This window comes from Paroedura picta, chromosome 10 (genome assembly GCF_049243985.1).
Source record: "Paroedura picta isolate Pp20150507F chromosome 10, Ppicta_v3.0, whole genome shotgun sequence".
NCBI lineage: Eukaryota > Metazoa > Chordata > Lepidosauria > Squamata > Gekkonidae > Paroedura > Paroedura picta.
Window position 1 is genome coordinate 15,462,908 of NC_135378.1, and position 13,486 is coordinate 15,476,393.

Sequence of the window (13,486 nt, forward strand, 5' to 3'; positions counted from 1 at the left end):
TAAAAATGAAGAATCCACACAGTTTATGCTACACATTTCTCTGCATTTGGCTATAAAATTGGGATTCTTTATCCTACCGGACTGAAATCTGGCAGGCAAGCCCATTTGGAGGGGAGGAATGACTGACAAAACTTGCATTCAAATTGGATAGAAAGAAATTATGGCTAGAAATTGATTCTCCATTGAAAACAATGGGAACAAAGGTAAATGGCACAGCAAAAACCAACATGCGTGAAGCAATTTACATAATGGATACGAACAATTTTGAAATGAAAATGAATATGAAAACAAACAAAAATGCCTACAATTTAGGCAAGGAAATGTCAGAAGGATGTCAAAAATGGCTGGTTTCACGAATTTGAAATTGTAATTGGCATGGGACAAGGTCTTCAGGGGGTTGGATCCAGCCAGCCTTTTTACTTAATCCCACTCAATTCTCTTTCTTATTACAGCCCCCTTCCCACCCAGCTGTTGTTTGTACAGGTCAGTCTTCCTCAACCTTTTTACCCTGAAACATTCTTCAGACTTCAAGAAACCCTAAGAGTGATGTCAGCAGACCCCCCCCCATGGAAGTCACATGTCACCAGAAGTGACATCACCCAGACACTCCCACCAGAGGTGACATCTCCAGGCCACTCCCACAGCACAGGAAGTGACGGCACCGAAATATATTTCAGATGAATGGGAGAAGGGTGGGAGAAGGGGTTGAGGATTCCACCATTTTGTTGATGCTATTGTTATTGTGTTGTGATTGTCCATTTTAATGGGTTTTAATGGGGTTTTAGTAAGACTTTGTGAGCCACCAGAAACCTCATGGAAGTGGTGGTTAATATATTATTGTTATTGTTATTGTTATTGTTGTTGTTGTTGTTGTTGTTGTTGTTGTTGTTGTTGTTATTGTTATTTGCAGACAGAACCAGACCTGGACAGGCTCTTCTTCACCAAAGGGAGCCTGCAGAAGGAAAGTGCAGAAACATGGCCAGGGCATACCTCTGCCGCTCCATCGCCTCCACCCTGCAATGCCAGATGTATGGCCTAAGCCACTGCATCACCCCCTCCCCCCTTCCGCAGTTCAGTTTAAATGAGAGTACTTATCTCTCTGGACTCCAGCCTTTACCACATGTGATGAGTCTCAGCCAGCAAGGATTTGTATGGCCAGGGCCCCTCCATGCCAGGCCATTTGGGGACTTGGGGATAGGTCGACATGACCCTATATGTTCATATTACCTGATGTATTTATCTAAAGCATTGTAAAGCATAAAAACTTAACTCCTGCGAAATCCTTTTGGGGCCATCGCAAAACCCTGGTTGAGAGAGCCTGGCATAGGTCCCATGTTATCCCGAATAGGTTCTACAGCAGCCTGCCCTTTCCCAACAGTGGGAAAGTTGGGTGCCTCCGACCAACGCCTTTGAGCTTATCCGAGGACCTGTGCAAAGAGACTGATCTATAAATCCAACTAACCTAAAGTTGGGGTAAATGAACCTCAGTGCCGTGAGCCACATTGAAGAGGACATGAGAACGAGCCATTTCTTAAAAGCCTGGACGCTGGCATCCGCCAATTATTTCTGCCCAGGACACACATTCAGAGGGAACGCCGTATTTTAGGAAGGCAGCAAATAGGACATTCCATTTGACTTTGCTGAATGCTTTCCTGCAGCTGGGTCCCATTTGTCTCAGGAGAGAGCAATCATGCCGGCCAGTTGGTGACTATTTTGTCCCCATCTCCCCTTAATGAGTCTAGCAGTTTTAACAATGCAAACAAAATTTTTTATTACTGCTCATAATCTCAGCACCAGAATGATAGGAGATATTTTAGAACTGAAATATATGAACGAGATCATTCAGGAAGTATTTTTAAAACTTGCATGTTCTCTTACCAGCTTGACATAAATTACCGTATTACCATATTGACATAAATTTTCCAGTTTTAGAAACAAAATATTACTCAAGGGTTTATAGCAGAAGCAGTAAAACAATCTGCTTGGTGTCATGGTTAGGAGCAGTGGCTTCCAATCTGGAGAGCCAAGTTTGATTCCCCAGTCCTTCACATGTTGGGTGACCATGGGCCAATCACAGTCCTGCTACAGCTGTTCTCACAGAGGGTTCTGTCAAAGCTCTCTCAGCCCCACCTACCTCATAGGGTGCCTGTTGTGGGGGAGAGGAAGGGCCGCCTTGAGACTCCTTCAAGCACTGAAAAGTGGGGCTTCAAAACCAACTCTTCTTCTCCTCCTTCTTTTAAAAATAGTAATGAGCCATCAATTAGGGCTGCCAACCTTCAGGTAGTGACTAGACATCTTCTGAGATTACAACTCATCTCCAGGCAACAAAGATGATCTTAAACTAACTACGAAGACAATGGGAGAGGGTACACATTGCATACCCAACAAGCAAAAGTCAATGTGCAAAATGACACAACTTGATTTCCAAATGTTCTTCACATTCATTGTTCTGGTCTAAATGACTGTAAATACAGTGTGTGTTTGTTTAACCCAACTTGATTAAGTCAGACATACACTCAAAAACATTTTTAACCAAAATAATGTGTCTATACTTTTAAGAGAGTACAAATAAAGTCAATTTCCCCCCAAAACTGTTATCCTTAACACTATTTAGCTCCCTTATATTTGGGAAACAGCCTCCTGGGAGGAGACTGTCCAGGGCCCTGTCTGTCCAGGGCTATCCTGATTGGCCCTCCCCCTCCAGCTCCCGCCCTCCCTCCTTGCCTGCTAGAAGCCTTGTGGCTGCAGCCCACGAGGAGAGACACAGCGACAGGGCTTTGCATCCCACAGGTACACTCCGGTTGGGAGGGAGCCGGGGGGAAGGGAGAGTATGCAGCCTCCCTGCGGGCCACAAAGCCCTGTCGATGCCAGTAGGGGGGACCTTTCCATTCCATTTAGCCTGTTTTGAGGGCCAAAAGGAGCCACAGCCACCCCCTCACGCCCTCCTGCCTGCCACCAATTTCAAAGCCCATTTTTAAAATGGGCTTTAATACTAGTATCATCATATTATAGATTCACCACTAATGCCCATATAATGACCCAGTAAAGCTCCATTTCACCACGTCTCTTTTCCTCCGTGAGTTCACATTACCAAAAGGAGAAGTCTAAAAGTGTGCCCAAAAGGGGACCTCCATAGTAGGCAAGCATCCTAGAAGAATTCTTCACAATTGCAAAAAGACTCCCTGCTGCTCAAAGAAACAGCTTTACACTGGGGTTGGGGGTGGGGGGGATCTTTAAACTTGAAACAAACAGTCATGACCTGGGGTCTTTCAGCTCTAAAGGTATTTCTCTGAATTGCATGGCCATTCTACAGTTGTGAAGGATTCTTCTAAGATGTCTTCTGTTGGAGCGGAGAGTGGGGAAGCCGATATTACAGGCATGTCTGCCAAATAGATCACGGTGAATTGGAGGTCGAGACTGGAGCAGGATTTGGAATTGGCAGATCATTACTTGCTCTCAATAGCTTAATTCCTAATTGCTCTTGTCGAGAGATATTGTCAGTTTATTCTACAGAAGGGAGAGCTGCAAAAGAGAGGAGTCGATTTCGATAGATGTTCCTGGCTCAAAAGACTCTGAGTTCGATCTGGGTTGTATAGGGAGATGTGACCACCCCATTAACTCCTGCTGATGTTTGGCCAGGGAATCACCTCCTCAAGAAACACTAGGAGTATTCGATTTTTGCAGCTGTGGCGTTAAAGAGGATAGGATTAAATTTTCACACACCCTGTCTGGAAAAATCCCTTTAGAGTGCAGAAACAGCCTCCGTTGCAGTAATAAAGCCAAGATTTAGCGATTTTAAAGCATTGGAAAAGATCTCAGGCTATGAATTATGATATGTTACGGCAACAATCATTCAATCTATTGTTACTCAATGCATCTTGCTCAAACAGCATTCTTTACCAATGTTTATTGATTTATTTTCAAGTTTATATGCGTCCCTTCCCTGAGGGCTCAGGGTGAGCACAAAAGTCCGTTCTTTATGATCTCTAAGGCAGGGGTAGTCAACCTGTGGTCCTCCAGATGTCCATGGACTACAATTCCCATGAGCCCCTGCCAGCATTTGCTGGCAGGGGCTCATGGGAATTGTAGTCCATGGACATCTCAAAGACCATAGGTTGACTACCCCTGCTCTAAGGGATTGCCACCAATTCTGTACAGTGAAAGCAATGGCTCTACCACTCTGCTGCACTGATCTATCAGGGATCACCGGAGAACTCCTCGATCAGGTGACCACTGGAGAACTCCTTACCTAGTCACAATTTCGAATCAAAACCTGAGAGTGTCCTTTACTTCCCTGTGCTTTCAGGCTATGCCACTGGCAACACTGACTGACAGTTATACAGAGTGATCAGCGAACCTGTATATGTGGCTTCTCTTTTTTGGAGAATTTGCCCCATTGCATTTTGTTTTGCCCACTATATCTGCAAACCCTAGGGCTAAAGTTTTGGCAGGAATCCTTTCCAGTATAAACTTATACCTGGACACTGGGAAGATATAAACTTATATCCAGACACTGGGATGGTAGCATTTTTGCTTTCAGAGGATGATGTCACATAGTTTCCTTGTTTGCACAGGGTTCCCCCCAAAAATAAATTAGGTCTGAGATTCAATTGAAGCAATATACTCTTTAGTTTATAGCTCAAATAGTACTTTTAACATGATGTTTTAAATTTGTTGATTTCTGGATTTATTTGTATACTTACAATTGTTTTACTGACTGACTATTAAAGTTGAGTTGTATTAATCATTGTATAGCTGGATCTGCCTCCTGTGGCAGCCATCTTGTGGCAGCCATTTTGTTGCTGTGCTCACCATGCTGTGTCGGGATTCCAAATGTGCCTGCAGGCTCAGAAATGTTGGGGATGCCTGGTCTTAGTAAGCGGAGATTGCAACATCACTACATGGATCTTTAGGTCTCTAGCTTGTTGGTATTGTATTGCAATATATGAGCACTTTTAATATTTCATTTCCACCACCTCTAAATTATGAGATTTCTGGTGGTAACTCAGCAATAGGACAGGGAGGGGGGAGATATCAGATTTGCGTATATCAGTTTTTAGACAACATATATATTGCCAAGGCCTTCTTATAGTTCAATTGAGAGAAATCTTGCTTTGGGACCACTTGTGCTGCCATCCTAAGCAGTGTCACATCCTTCTCAATGGCCTATTATCTTCACTGGACTTAGAAGGCAACAACTCTGCTTACCCCAGGCAGAATTCCGCCTCCTGACTCCTGGAATAAATCAGCATCAAATCGCACTGCTAAACCTATAGCTTTGATGGCCATTCCATTGCGCAGAATTGCCCCTCTGCTGGACCTTTTAGACATGCTGTCCTATCATCCCCCTCTCCATGGCATGTATTCTAGGTAATAAATGAACCGAAGTCCCAAGAGCCATCAGGTTCATCTCTTGTTTTCCTGTCTTTCCCTTCAGCTGCCCCCCCTTTACTCCTCACTCAGCCCACATGTAGACTGTTCCCAGGAAATGGAGAGTGTTCAGATGTCTCTCCATAATATAACAATGGAATGCATATGTTGTCTTTGTGATAACATACATCAATTGCCAGGGCCCCACATCAAACTTTATTTACTCATACCATAAATCTGAAATCTTCCTGAACCCTTCCTGCAGATGTGATGCTGGGTTTTTCCACATTCTCCTTTTATTCATGGTTAAGTTCTTGTTTCTTTGTGGGTCCCCCCCCCGCTTCCTGCATATATTATGTTCTCTCTAGTGGCCAATTCAATATCAAACAGCTTTGTTTCCAGTTTATCTCCCTGCAATTTAAGGGTTTTTTTGCATTCTTGTTTGGTTCATTATTAACTTCCTGTTCCCTCTGGGATTTTACCTCCTGTTCTGAATGTATTCTGCTCCCCCTAGTGGTCGATTCAACAGCAGAAGGTTTATTTCCAGTTTATTTCCTTGCAGATTTGAACTGAAATAAACTGATGTCAAATCAGCCACTAGAGGGAGAAAAACACATGTAGAATGTGGGGGGGGGGGGGATCCTGAAGAGACAGGAACTGAATGAGGAGCAGAATGAGAACACAGAAAAGCTTTCTATCATGACAGAGTATATCCAAAAACGAACAGCCAATTCAATTTTTTTTAGTAGTTTCCAGAGCTTCTTCCTCCCTGCTGACATAGACCACTGCTTTTGTTTGCAGTGTGATCGGTTCTCGTGACCAGTCCTGGAATGATTGCAGCTGAGGTCCACCTTCTTGTGTTAATGGACAGAGCAGCCAATTGCTCCCATCCTGAACCCTGCATTTCGTGAGATCAGAACAACGATCCTATTTTGCCTCCACCATAATTACTTTGTGGCAAGCAGGCTCCGATGAAATGCAATTGGCCAAGGGATGACCCTTTGTCTGGCAAACAGAGCCTCGCAAGGAGGAATAGGAACTTGGCAGGGGACCTTGGTCTTTTGCCACAAGATGCTGCAGTATCTCGATTCTCCGCTGACAATGAGCACGACATCAAACAATGAGTCAGAGATCAGTGACTGGGCCAAAAATTGTCTGGGGATTTGCCAAGAGCATTTAGCCAAAATAGATAAGTAGGAGATATGACTTTGGGGGTCATGCCTGGGTCATCCTGGCAGCAAAAAGGTGCCATCTCATCCCCCAAATTCTCTCTGTTAAACTGGGCCAAGTTTTTGACTGTTTTGATATTTGTTTTTAACCTAAAGATAATCATCACCTTCTCTGTGTGTATTTTGTTTTGTTTTTGCCGTTGTGTCGCAGCTGACTAATGGAGAGCCTTCAGGGCTTTCAGTTATCTCTCTGCATTTATGCAAAGAAGAATAAAAGTTGGTTTTTATATCCAACTTGATCACCGCCCAAAGGAGTCTCAAAGCAGCTTGTAATTACCTTCCCTTCCTCTCTCCCCAGCAGACGCCCTGGGACTCTGTGGGGTGGAGAGAGCTCTGACAGGACTGCTCTACGAGAACGGCTCTAACAGGACTGCAAGCAGCCCAAGATCTTGTATATTCCCACAGATATCAGGAACTATACGATAAAGTTTATCGTCTGTGGCTAAAGGTCATTACAATCTGACAGTGTGAGTACACCTACCACCCATCACAGGCAACTTTTTGAGATAATTTTGCAACGTGATGCTGTCAGATTGCTGGCTATAGTAACATCCTCCATGGCTACTACATGCCGGATGATATCCAGGGTGTCCGCAGGACTGCTTCTATCATTTGTGTTTTGGTGTTTAAGATACCAGAAGGTCAAGGACTGATCCCTATTTGACTGTCTGGATCTTGGAAGTGATGAGATGGTTTATGATTAAGCAGGATTTGAATTGCAGCCCTGGGTTAGAATGATGACCGGGCTTAAGTGTGTCACAGAGGCTCACACAGGCAGCTGTAAAGATGTGGTGACTCCACTGGGATGAGCATATTCTTCTTCTCGAGATGCAGGGTCATCATTGGTATTGGCAGAGAAAAAATGGGTCACATGATACCAAATGCTCCAACCCGATAGAAGGGCATAAACACAGAGGCTCATACAATCTGGAGAACAAGAGTCAACCAATGACTCCCAAATCCATACACCTAGCTGGAGGACTTCTAGAAGAAGAATCTCAATGTGGCGTTCATTCACATTCTCTTTCTCTCCCCTGTGAGGTAGGTGAGGCTGAGCGAACTCTAAGAGAACGGTGACTGGCCCAGGGTCACCCAGTTGGCTTCACATGGAAAAGTGGGGAATCAAACCCAGCTCTCCAGGTAAGCCGCTACACCATGCTGACTCATCTGTTACATGGGTCTGAATCTTTATAAATTATAATGAGTGAATCCGGCTGAACTTACCTGGGTTTGTGGGCAACCATGATCACTGTCCTTTGACCCCATCTTTACAAGAACTTGTACTCCCAGGCTGGGTTGTGAGAGAAGGGGAAGGAAACAACGGAGATGGTTTATTAATCTCCTCACCATTCATTCGTGCTGGAGGATCACCACCACCTAATTGTGGGCCCCTGTCAACAAGGTCTAGGTAAGGAAAGATTTATTACGCCAGCTCAGTTCAGCAGGATAAGAGTTTGAAGAACAACTGGTGTTGCCGCAGCAGGGAACAGCAAAATCCCGGAGAAGCAATCAACGCTTATCAGAGAGGTGAGCAAATTGGGCTGGTTCCAGAGTCTCCTGGGAGACCTCATCTTTGCAATCAATCATCTTTTGGAACTTCCTTCCTGGATGGGAAAATTTGGGGAAAGAATTTAAAAAACAGCGCAACTTCCATTCAGGTGTAGGTCCTATCACATTTGGGGGGTGTGGCACAGCAGCGGAGCCACTACAAGCAATTTTGCGACAAGGAGCTGCCCTAGTTGGAAACTGGGATGGGGAGGGATCAATATTCCTTCCTCAGTACTAAGGGCCCTCAGGGCTTCAGGCTGCCAACCCCCTGGAGAGAGCTGGAGTTCTGCCAGCATTACAAATGATCTCTAGGCAAGAGGACCAGTTGTCCCAGAGAAAATGGAAGCTTCAGAGGGGGTGGGGACTGGGGACTGTATCCACCTAAAATCTACCTTCCTCAGGTTCTGCCCTGAAATCTCCAGGACTTTCCCAATCCCAGCCCCATTAAATTCTGCCTTTCAACGTGTACTCAGAACAGGTCTTAAAAGATAAAGGTAAAGGTATCCCCTGTGCAAGCACCGAGTCATGTCTGACCCTTGGGGTGACGCCCTCTAGCATTTTCATGGCAGACTCAATACGGGGTGGTTTGTCAGTGCCTTCCCCAGTCATTACCATTTACCCCCCAGCAAGCTGGGTACTCATTTTACCGACCTCGGAAGGATGGAAGGCTGAGTCAACCTTGAGCCGGCTGCTGGGATTCAACTCCCAGCCTCATGGGCAGACAGCTTCAGACAGCATTTCTGCTGCCTTACCACCCTGCGCCACAAGAGGCTCTTAGAACAGGTCTTACATTTATATAAAAACACAGACATGATTTTTTAAAATATCAAGACCCTTCCCAACGGTAACAGTATAAACTATCCCCAAAGGAAGAGAAAGAGGGTATCAGAAACTTTGGGAAACTCATTGGCAATTTTCAGGAATTCATTTTCAGTAGAAAAGAGAGAAGTCCCTCTATATCAGTTTCAAAGAAAGGGGCTTTCTTCAGAGAGAAAGACCCCCTTCAGCTAGCAAGATCAAAGCAACAAACTGCATTCTCAGAACCCTGGATTTTAAAGAAATCGCAGTTGTATTTGGGAGGCAGAGAACTCACAAGAAGCATCATTATGGCTGGAAAAACTGGATGGCACTTAAGAATATTACATGGTGCAAAAACTTTTTTTTGAAAAGGTGTAGAAAAGTTGATGACAGGCTGAAGAGAAAAGACAGGGAAGTAGACTGTGAAAGGCTCTCATGTCAGTTATGAGAACATGGAATCATAGAACCCAAGAGTTGGAAGGGGCCATAAAGGCCATCTAGTCCAACCCCTTGATCAGTGCAGGATCAACCTCACGTATTCATCAGCAAAATGAAGTTTTGCTTTTGAAGGGGACAAAGTGCTGGATTTGGACTTCCTCATCCTTTTCTCCCCACAATCCTTCTCTTGATGGAGCTGACTTGCATGCATGATTGATCCACTGTCCGGCAATAAATATGCATGCTAACAAGCCAATAAGACTTATTCCAGCTTCTGCTCAGCACAAAATGGGCACTACAAACTGTTGACAGAGTTAAAATATGCAAGAGAGTAGAGCATCAGCAGCTTTAAAAGGGTAAATTCTGAAGAGAAATCAACTGCATGCACAACTTGAATTAATCTTTGTTGGTCTTAAAGGCACTATTGGACTCAAATTTTGTTGTTTTAAAAGAGAAACATAGTTTTATGGAGAAGAGAAACAACTTGGTAAATGAGTAAGAGGAGAGAGATAGTCCAAACAGTCTAACTGACTAGCATTCAGGAAGGAAAGCAGGCAGGAAGTCCCCAACTGAGCCAATCAGGACATAGGAGGAGAGTCTTTGAAAACACCAGAAATTTCCTCATATAAATATGCTAACAACATAACTCCTCCGATGCCCCCTGCAGGATATTCTTCTTATGCTTCTGAATTGTGCACCCAATAGATCTTCATATTCAAATACCAACTCCCTTTTCTTTTTCTTTTTTTTTGGCCCGTTTTTGCCCACTATCATTCCTGCCTTTCCAGCTTCTTTCGTTTCCCTTCCTGCACCAAAAGCGAGTCCTCCGAGGAACACATTCATCCAGCAACGACTGTCCGGGCTAATGTTTCATTCAAAGAATCCTCATTTCTTCTGCAGGCGAGACATGCATCGCGGAGCTGGAGATTGCTTCAATTTCCACAGAGCAGCTTGGAGAAAGACCAGCTTCCATAAATCTCACAAGAGACAAATATTTGTTCCGGTAACAAAGATTTCTCAGGCATTCTCTGCTGAACATCTAAAGTCAATCTACAACCATGCTTTCTGAAAGGAATTAGAAGCACGTTCACAATGGAAACACTTGATAAGTGGAATATAATTAAACGGTGTAGACTTCCCATAAAGGTGCCTTCCTTCCCTTGTAGGGACAAATGCTTCCCCGCTACCCATCAGAATGGAGCCATTCATTACAGAGAGAAGCTGTTCAGTTCCTCTGCTAGTTCTCCTGAATGCTGCTCCTTGCTCCTTCCACCTGCCCTGGTGACTGAACTCAGCCTCCATGTTCAGAAGTTTATCTGGCTTCCCCCAAATATTTAGGGCCATTCCGGACAGATTCTTTGGAGCAGGAGTGTGGCAAATTGTAATCGCTACAAAAATGCGGTTATGCACAACGTCGTAGGCAATCTGCCACACTCCTGAAACCGATCCGCAAAAAGCGCTTCGTTGTAGCGCTTCCAGGGAAATCCCAAAAAGTGGATTCACCCTCTGGAAAGTGCTACACTCTTGCAACCAATCTGCAACACTAGTGGAAAAGTTCTGTGCATTAACCTTGTTGCGGTTTCAGCAAAGTCCCTCCCCCTGGCTCTCTCCTCTGATCTTCCGGCAAAGCGATCGCCATTTTTTTTTCTCAGAGTGAGCGGAAAGCAACGAACTGGTGAGCCTTCATTCACCCAGTGAGGCTTCCCCAGCTACAGTCCCTCTGTTTTAAGTCACCAAGCACCACGCAGCCCCGTTTGCTGGTTTATTTTCCCTTTATTTTTCCCTTTATTTTCAGCCTAAAATCATGCCTGTGCACAGGGGGGGGGGATGGATTTTTTTTTTTCACTTGGGGGAGCGTGGCAACGATGAAACGGCAGCTCACACGCCACCTGCTAGCTAGATGGGTCTCTCCGTTGCAATTAATCAATGCAGATTCGTTGCAACATGTATGTGTGTGTTTTTTTTAAACCTGCCTTAAAGGGAAAGGGGCTTTTCGGGAGCATGATAACGGCCGCCCATTGGCTGCTCGTTTGATTGACGGCCAGGGGCGGGACAAAGCTCGGCAAATATCGCTTCCTGGATAGTGATTTTTGCCAAGATTGGAAACCTGTGGGAAACGATAGAAACGCAACTGGATTCCACTACAAAGGCAGGTATGCATAACGATGAATTCCACTATTAAAAATGGTGTTTTTTCGTTCCAAAAACAATTTGCAACATTGATCCTGGTGCGGAATGGGCCTTAGTGAAGGCCACTCTCAGAGTTGGATTTAAGGATGTTTAGAAGAGGAGGAAGATCTGCTTCCCGGCTTGCTAAGGCTGGGAAATGCCACAGTGCGCCTGCCTGAGGGTTGGGGGGAGGAGATTCCAACCTCTTTTCCTGGCGGTGTCCAGCCTCTGAATGGCAGCGAGTGCCTCAGAGTTCTCCTTGCTCAGTTTGTTGGGGGCAGGTGCAATCAGGGCCGGCCCAGTCAGGAAGCGCACAATTTTGTTGTGTGCATCCTGATTGGTCCATAACATTGCAGGGGACCAGAAGCAGACCAGCTCCTCCCAGGAGGGCTCTGTGCAAATGTTTATACAGCTGTTAAAGATATGCATCTCCTCTGACGCTCCCTGTAGGATATTCTTCATATCCTTTTGAATCATGCACACTACAGATCTAGCATCTTCCAACATATTCCTTTTGCCTGCCCTCCAACTCTCACAAAAGCCTGCTTCTTCTGTGGGTGCTTCTGGAGGCACCAGTGGAAGACAACATGAAGAGGTTGGGCCCTGGGCCCTGTTTGTTGGCCCTCTAGAATGACTGGCCTCTGCATGAAACAAGTTATTGGACCATATGGAATGCTGGCCTAATCTAGCAGGATACCTGTCCCATTTGGATGAAGTTCTCTGCTGTTTCGGTCTTGTGCACATGGACGTGCCATGGCTGATGCTCAGCCCTATATAGTGCTCCCTGACAAGTGCTTGAAGAACCGAGTTCTCCACAGTTCATTAATGGGACACCCGTGGTAATTGACTTTCTGGGAAGCCGGCCATAAAAAGTCACCCTGGAAAAGTAAACAGAACGTCCTAGTGTCAGAGATGGTCTGTTAGTAATTCCTTTGCTTCTTTCCCCCCCAGATTGAGGCAGAGAACCTTTTGGCTTAAACGGGGGTTTAGCAGTGTAAATCAAGGCTTGCAAATCAGCCATGCATCCTCCCACCAGTTATTCCCTGTGTGGTACAATCCTGCATGTGCTCAGGACGGTGTCCAAATGACTGACAGTAGACAAAAGAATGACTGCGGTGACAGATGGTGTGAATTACAACATTTGTCCTCAATGATATTCTGGAACTACGTTGCGCTTGTCACTCGGCAGACAGATTCCTTTACGTTACACGGACATCCTTCAGCCTCAGTTCTCTTCAGACTGACGTGCACCCTCGGCAAGAGAACCCAGAGCTGGCAACCCTAGATAGATGGATTATCACCCAAGACTTGTCTGCTTGGCATGTAAAAGGTAACTCAGGGGAACCTTCACAATTAGAGGCATTCATCTTCTGAACCCCAGAGCCAGGAGCAACATCGGGGAAAGGCCTCCACCTCTCTGCCCTGTTGTTGGCCTTCCAGAGGAACTGGCTGGCTACTGTGAAATGGGATGTTCCACTAGATGGACAACTGGTCAGCTCTTCTGATGTTCTTATCAGGAGAAGGACTCAGCCTCTATGTCCTACGGTTGAACCTCTAAAGGCTGACTACTGTGTGAGACAGGAAGCTGGACCCAGCAGGGCTCTTCTGAGGTTCTTCTCAGGGGAAGGCCTTGACCTCTCTTCCCTGTTGTTGGTGTTCTAGAGGAACTGGCTGGCCACTGTACAAGACAGGATGCTGGACTAGATGGACCATTGTTCTGATCCAATACTATTCTTATGTCCCAGGTTCAAGTGACGGCATCTCCAGGTAAAAAGACAAGGCAGCAGATGATGTGAAAGACCTCCACCTGAGCCCCTGGAGAGCTACTGCCGCTCTTGAGTAGACAGTACTGACCTTGATGGACTGAAGGCAGCTTCAGTAGAAGGCAGCTTCCTGTTGTTCGCATTTATGAACACTTTCACCTGGAAGAAAGC